The sequence below is a fragment of the Theobroma cacao genome, chromosome 9 (genome assembly GCF_053813885.1).
Source record: "Theobroma cacao isolate CCN51 chromosome 9, ASM5381388v1, whole genome shotgun sequence".
Lineage (NCBI taxonomy): Eukaryota > Viridiplantae > Streptophyta > Magnoliopsida > Malvales > Malvaceae > Theobroma > Theobroma cacao.
This window is the reverse complement of record NC_142647.1, coordinates 18,016,135-18,023,549: the sequence shown is the minus strand read 5'-3', so window position 1 is coordinate 18,023,549 and position 7,415 is coordinate 18,016,135.

Sequence of the window (7,415 nt, the reverse complement as noted above, 5' to 3'; positions counted from 1 at the left end):
CCATATAAAACAATTACATTTCATAAAAAAAATCAGTAAGGCTTATGACTCTCTTAAAACTTGGCTTGTGCCAAAACTCTTCCTCGGTGACACCTTGAGCCGGGCATCCAATCGAGTCCGCTAAGGCTATTAAATTAACATATACACATAAAACATGTTTTTACGTTTAAAAACGTAGTCGTTCCTTGGCGTTGGCTGAGTTTCACCCTCACGTGGTGGTTCGACGTGAAGTGAACTCTAAACTACCTTAGGAGAAACCCTTCGCGCCTCTCATACTTAGGTAAAATATAACGGGGTTTACCGTGCCCCTCTAATAGACTGGTCCACGGAAACTCGCCCATTGCAGTAAGCTAATCACTTACCCCACCAAATGAAAAAAAATTTCAACAGCATGACATGGATAATATGATATTACCCAGCTTGTCAAGGTAAAACAAAACAATTCATATATTCCACACAAACACAAATCCAGCCATTCATGCCATCACATTGTCATAAGCCATCAATTCAAACCATATGTCAAAACATATATATAACACAAGTATATAGTCTCCACTTACGCAATTTCCAAAACCAGTATTCGATTTCAAAGCAAGTTATAAATCTCATTTCGTTTAACCAACACTTCAATTTTAAAACATAATAATTTACAATTTAAACTCATTATTCTTTAAAACATAAAAACGAGTAAAAACAACTTTAGATAGTTAAGATGAAAGTTTGTTACTCACTATAACGGGAGTACTCCTACTCTTGGTGTCAAGCCCAGCTCTACAATATGTTTATTATGCCATTCCTACATAGGAATGCATGTTTGCTTACTTGGGTACTTCGAAAATCGTTAAAGGACGACAATGTACCAAATGGTACAATTAAGTTGAATTAAGCCTTGAACTTGTCCAAATAGAGATTTTAATATGAAATTAACAAATTTAAACCCCAGAATGACTTAAAATGGTGATTCGGAGTTCAAGGACCGATTTGGAGTCAAATTGCAATTTTCATGACCTAGGGGTAAAATGGTCATTTTGCCACCCGAGGTTAAAATTGGAATGTTGGAAGAAGTTTTTGATCAAGATTGAATATTTAGAACATAATTTGAGTTTGAGAAGTGAAAAATTTTAATTTTGGTATTTTTTCAAGCATAAGGGCAAAATAGTCATTTTGCCACTCCAAGGTCAAAATTGTAATTTTACACCGTCCAACACTTGTCCAGCACATGAATTTTACCCAATATTATCATGGATAATTGAGGAAATTTAAGTGGTGGAGAGAGATTTCTTAATGGGTAAGTATGACACATGGACCAATGGAATGGTGACATGTGTCAAATTTTCATCCATTTATTATTTTCCTTATAAATCAGCACAAAATCAGCCCATTTCTCATTCTTATGGCTGTCCAAAGCAAGAACAAAGGAAGAAAAGAAAGAACAAAACCTTAGGTGGAAAAATTCAAGGGAAAAGTGTGAAAATTCAAAGAATCAAGTGACAAAAGGTAAGATTTTTCAATTCTAGCTTGTGATTTACCTTTCCTATGCATTCTTTTTCATTTTCCATGGTTGAGAATCAAGTTTGCATGAGGATACCCTTGCTGGCCGGACATGGGGGGAGGAGTTTTTGATGCTTGATTTGGTTATATTTTAAGATATTTTAGTGTTTTTAGTTAGTTAGTGATGTGTAGCATGAAAATCAAGCAAGAAAAATTCATGTTCTTCCATCACCCATCATTGATCGAATTCTCCATGTAGAATATTGATGATGATTTTGATTTTATTTCAAGTGATTTGGTTAGGAATTAGTGATTTATGGTGTGAGAATCAAGCTTGAAAAATTATAGTGTTGATGCATCCACCATGGCCGAATTTTTCAAGAGAAAATGTGAGGATGATTTTGCCATATTTCAAGTTATTTAATTTGTGTTTGATGATTTGGAGTATTGGGAGAAAAATGGAATTATTTGGAGTTGAATTGGACATATTGGCCAATTAATCGGGTGATAGATTGAATTAGGCCAATACCGTTTTATTTAGGTACATAATTGAATTTATATTGAACACCGTATTTAGATAGTTACCTGAGTATTTCACATCCCATTTCGTGCATTAGTATAAAGCCTAAATTGGTTTTACAACGGTTTAGCACAAATGTAGTAAATGACTTATTGTGCATTATGTCTAGGTGGTGAGCTTTCTGGCAAAGTAAAGAGATAGTACCCGAGGATCAAGAATCGGAGTACTCGAAATTCGACTCCCGAAATAGTGAGTAACCTTACTATCATCTTAATTATCTAAAGTGGTTTTTATCCAATTTTGTGATTTTATGAAAAATGAGTTAAGTGGTAAATCTATGTGTTTTGTAATTAAAATGTGATTTAATGAAATGATTTTATAACATTGTCTTGCAATGAAATGATGGTTTGAAAATAGAGTAATTGGAGACTAATTACTGTGTTATAAATCATGGTTTGAATTGAATGGCTTATGATAATATTGGCATGAATGGTTGGATTTAGTAAATGTGCTAAAAAAGTATGAACTGTTGATTTGCCTTGAGAGGCTGTAAAATGAAATGATTGCCATGTCATGCTGTTGAATTGGTGGGTTATAATTGGTCGCTGCAGTGGACGGGTTCCGTGGACCAGCTTATTAGAGGGGCACGATAACCCTATTATATTCATACCTCAGTATGAGAGGCGCGGTTGGATAACTCTTGAGGTTAAAACTTTAGAGTTCACTTCACGCCAAACCACCACGTGAGGGTGAACTGAACCAATGCCAAGGAACGGGTATGTTTTCAAAATAAAAATATGATTTATGTGTACATAACTTTTTAATAGCCTTGGCGGACTCGGTTGGGATAGCCCTCGGCCAAGGTATCCCTGATAACTGAGTATGAGAATGATTTTGGCATGAGCCAAACTTTTCAGGAAATCATAAGCCTCGTTGTTTATTATGGTGAAATGAATCTATTTTATCTTATTAAAATGAGTTCGAAATACTAAGAATCATTTTTATGCGAATCTATTTTATCTGTCTCCATTTACTCAGCTTTAGATATTTTAGATGGTATTTGTTTACTCACTAGGATTATATAATCTCACCACTCTTCTTTCCACCCATTTCAGGCTCAGAATAGTCGGTAGATAGCTCACTTTGTTGAGAGCTACAATTGGACTTGCATCTTCAAAAACTGTAGGTTTACTGCTTTCGATATTTTTGGTCGTTCGTGGGCCCACGTGTCACTGTAAATTAAATTTTACACTTTGGTTATCTATATTACAGTATGTATGAATATATTTAGCTTTTACGCTACAAAAATTATTTACCGGTAACTCTATAAATATTGTTTTATAATAAAATAGAATATTTTATTGAATATTTTTATTATATTCAAATAGTTATAATTTCACTTTTAATGAATATTATAGATATCTAAACTTATTTTTGATTATGAAATATGTGTTTTCCACTTGTATACTATAGTTTTAGCTGGTTTCCAGATTTTTGAAGAGAAATGACCAAAATGCGCTTGTGAGACAGACATCATTTTTTTATTGATTTAAGTTGGAAATAACTTAAAATCTTTTAGAACATGATATTTGGCAACGGTTACTCATAGGGGAAATGAGAAACAGATATTAAAGCCTTGCGGGGTTTCGATTGATATTTCGGGTAATGAGTGTCGATTGGGACACCACGACGGTTGTCACAAGCTTGAGGGGAGTACCGGGTTGTGACACTTGGTCCTCGGGTACGATATCCTTACCCTTACAAGAGGACTCACCACCTATACATAATACATAACAAGTAATTCAATATATTTGTGCCAAACTGTTATAAAACTATTTCAGGCTCTTTATGAATGTATGAAATTGAATGAGAAGCGTTCGAATAATCACTTAAAGATGGTGTTCTACGTAGGTTCAATTATTGTTGGATTGAAATGGTATTCGACCTAACTCGCACTATACACTGTTTAATTAGCCAAAACATCCAATTCAACTCCAAATAGATTCATTGCACTTTCGATACTCCAATAAGTCTGTATACCTCATTAGAAATCAATTCTAAGTCCATTTACTATAATTTTCTCATTATCCTTCAAGTCGTTTACTAAAGGAACTATACTTTTCGATAATCGTTTTCGATATCCGACATCACGAATCATCAAATACAAGCTAGATAACATGAAATATGACAAAAATTATCTTCAAAATATTCCCTATAGAATTCGGCCAATTAGGGTTTGATGAAGAACATGTTATTTTCTTGCTTGTTTTTCATACCGAATATCATAAAACACTAAAAACATCTAGATAGTCTAAAATCTATCAAAAACCATCATCAAAACCTTCCCCCCTTGATTCGGCCAGCATGCTTCCATCATGAAAACTTGAGTTTCAACCATAGAAAATGAAAAAGAAAGCATGGGTAAGGTAGATCTTAAGCTAAATCACAAAATCCTACCTCCGATCGCTTCGTTTTTCGAAAATCTAATGAATTTCTCTTGAATTTTTCCTCCTTAGGGTTTTTCTATTCTTTCCCCCTTTGTTCTTTGGTTTGAACGGCAATGAGAGAGTGAATGGGAGAGTTTATGTTGAGTTTATAAAGGAAATTACAAAATAATAAAAACTTGACACATGGCAACATATAATTGGTTCACATTTAAAACTTAACTAATAAGGCTTTTCCTTTCCACCACATATAATCCCATAATTATCCAAAGTATAAAATGATAATAGGTGAAATTCATGGGCTTGACAAGTGTCATGGTGGTGTAAAATTTTAAAAATTTCAATTACGTCCTCGTGGACACGTGAAATGACCATTTTGCCCTTATGCTCAAAATTGAAATTTTTCACTCCTTAAATTCAAATTATGTTCCAACTAGTCAAACTTGATCAAAAATCTCATCCAACATTCCAATTTTTCCCTCGGGTGTCAAAATGACCATTTTCCCCATACATTATGAAAATTCTCGATTGGATTCTAAATTAATCCTCGAACTCCAAATCACCATTTTAAGACATTCTAAGGTTCAATAACTCTCAAATACATCCCAAAATCTCTATTTGGACTAGTTCGAGGCTTTAATCGACTTAATTGTACCACTAAGTACAATACCGACTTTTAACGATTTTTCGAGGCATCCAAGTATGCAGACATGCTATCAAGTACATGAATGACATGACAAGTATATTATAGAGCTGGGCTTAACAGCACTACCCCCCTTAAAATAAAATTTTGACCTTAAAATTTTACTTACCGGATTATGAGAAAAAATGGGGATATTGGCTTCTCATCTGGTGCTCAACTTCCCATGTCATCTCTTCCATCCGAGCATTCTTCCACAACACCTTAACCATCAGGATGCTCTTATTCCTCAACACTTGATCCTTTCGATCTAGAATATGTACAGGTTGTACCTTGAACTTTAAATCTTCCTGCAACTCAATCCAAGGTGCCTCGAGAATATGGGAGGGATTAAGGACATACTTCTTCAGCGTTGAGACATGGAAGATATTGTGAATCCGATCCAACTCCGGGGGTAATTCTAGTCTATATGTCACTGGCCCAATCCTTTCAATGACACGAAAGGGTCCAATGTATCTCGGATTGAGTTTTTCTCGCTTTGCAAACTGAATCACACCTTTTATTATCCAACAAGATACCACAATTTACTATAATAGTATAATCAAATAAGACTTAATACCTCAAAGTATTCAAATCATTACCTTTCCAAGGAGAAACCTTAAGAAAAACTCTATCATCAACTTCAAATTCTAGGTATTTTCTCTGTCTATCAGAGTAACTTTTTTACTTGTCTTGAGTTGTCTTTAATCGTTGTCGAATAACCTTGATCTTGTCATTAGTCAAATCAATCAACTCTACATTAAACAATTTCCTTTCACCCACTTTATCCCAGCAGAGTGGAGTTCAGCACGTTCTCCCATACAGAGCCTCGTATGGTGCCATCCCAATACTAGACTGAAAACTGTTGTTATACGTGAACTCCACCAACGGCAAGTGTCTATTCTAACTCCCAATAAAGTCAATGACACAAGCTCGTAGCATATCTTCCAAAGTTTGAATGGTCTTTTCAGACTAACCATCTGTCTGTGGATGAAAGGCAGTGTTAAATCTCAAATTAGTTTCGAGAATGTCTTGGAATTTCAGCCAGAATCGAGAAGTGAACCAGGGGTTTCGATTTAACACGATAGAAATTGGAACTCCATGCAATCTCTGTCAAGCCCTGCTCTATTATATACTTGTCATGTCATTCATGTGCTTGATAGAATGTTGCATAAGTGAATGTATTGGAAAATCGTTAAAAGTCGGTATTGTACCTAGTGGTCTAATTAAGTTGATTAAAGCCTCGAACTAGTCCAAATAGAGATTTTAAGATACATTTGAGAGATATTGAACCTTAAAATGTCTTAATATGGTGATTTGGAGTTCGAGGATTGATTTGAGGTTTAGACGGGAATTTTTATAACGTAGGGGGAAAATGGTCATTTTGCCATCCAAGGGCAAAATTGGAATGTTGGATGAGATTTTGACCAAGTTTGACTATTTGGAGCATAATTTGAAATTGTGGAGTGAAAAATTTCAAATCCGACATTTTTCTAGTATAAGGGCAAAACGGTCATTTCACGCATCCATGAGGACGTGATTGAAATTTTACACCACCATGACACTTGTCAAACTCGTGAATTTCACTTATTATCACTTTATACTTTGGATAATTATGGGATTACATGTGGTGGTGAAAGATTGCTTAATTATTAAGTTTTTAAACATGGACCAATTAAAAGGTGACAAGTGTCAAGCTTTAATATTATTTTAATTGCCTATATAAACTCACTTAAAACCCTCACATTCACACTCTTATGGCCAGCCAAGCAAGGGAACAAAGAGAAAAGAGAAGAGCAAACCCTAGGAAGGAAAAATTCAAGAGAAATTGTTCGATTTCAAGGAATCAAGCAAGTAAAGGTAAGATTTTTTGATTTTAGCTTGTGATCTACTTTTCCCATGTATTCTTTTTCATTCTCCATGGTTGAAATTCAAGTTTTCAAGAGGGAACCTTTGCTGGCCAAACCTAGAGAGAGAAGTTTTGGTGATGAATTTTGCTAGATTTCATAATATCCTAGTGTTTTTAGTCATTTTGTGATGTTTGGAAGGAAAAACAAGCAAGAAAATCACATGTTCTTTAACCACCCTCATTTTGCCGAATTTTCTATAGGGCATGTTAATGATGGATTTGGTTGTAATTCATATTATTTAGCTAGGAATTGATGAATTATGATGTTGGATATCAAAACCAGTTATTGAAAAGTATAGTTCCTTTATAAAATGGCTTGATGGAAAATGAGAAAATCATAGTAAATGGACTTGGATTTGATTCCTAATGATA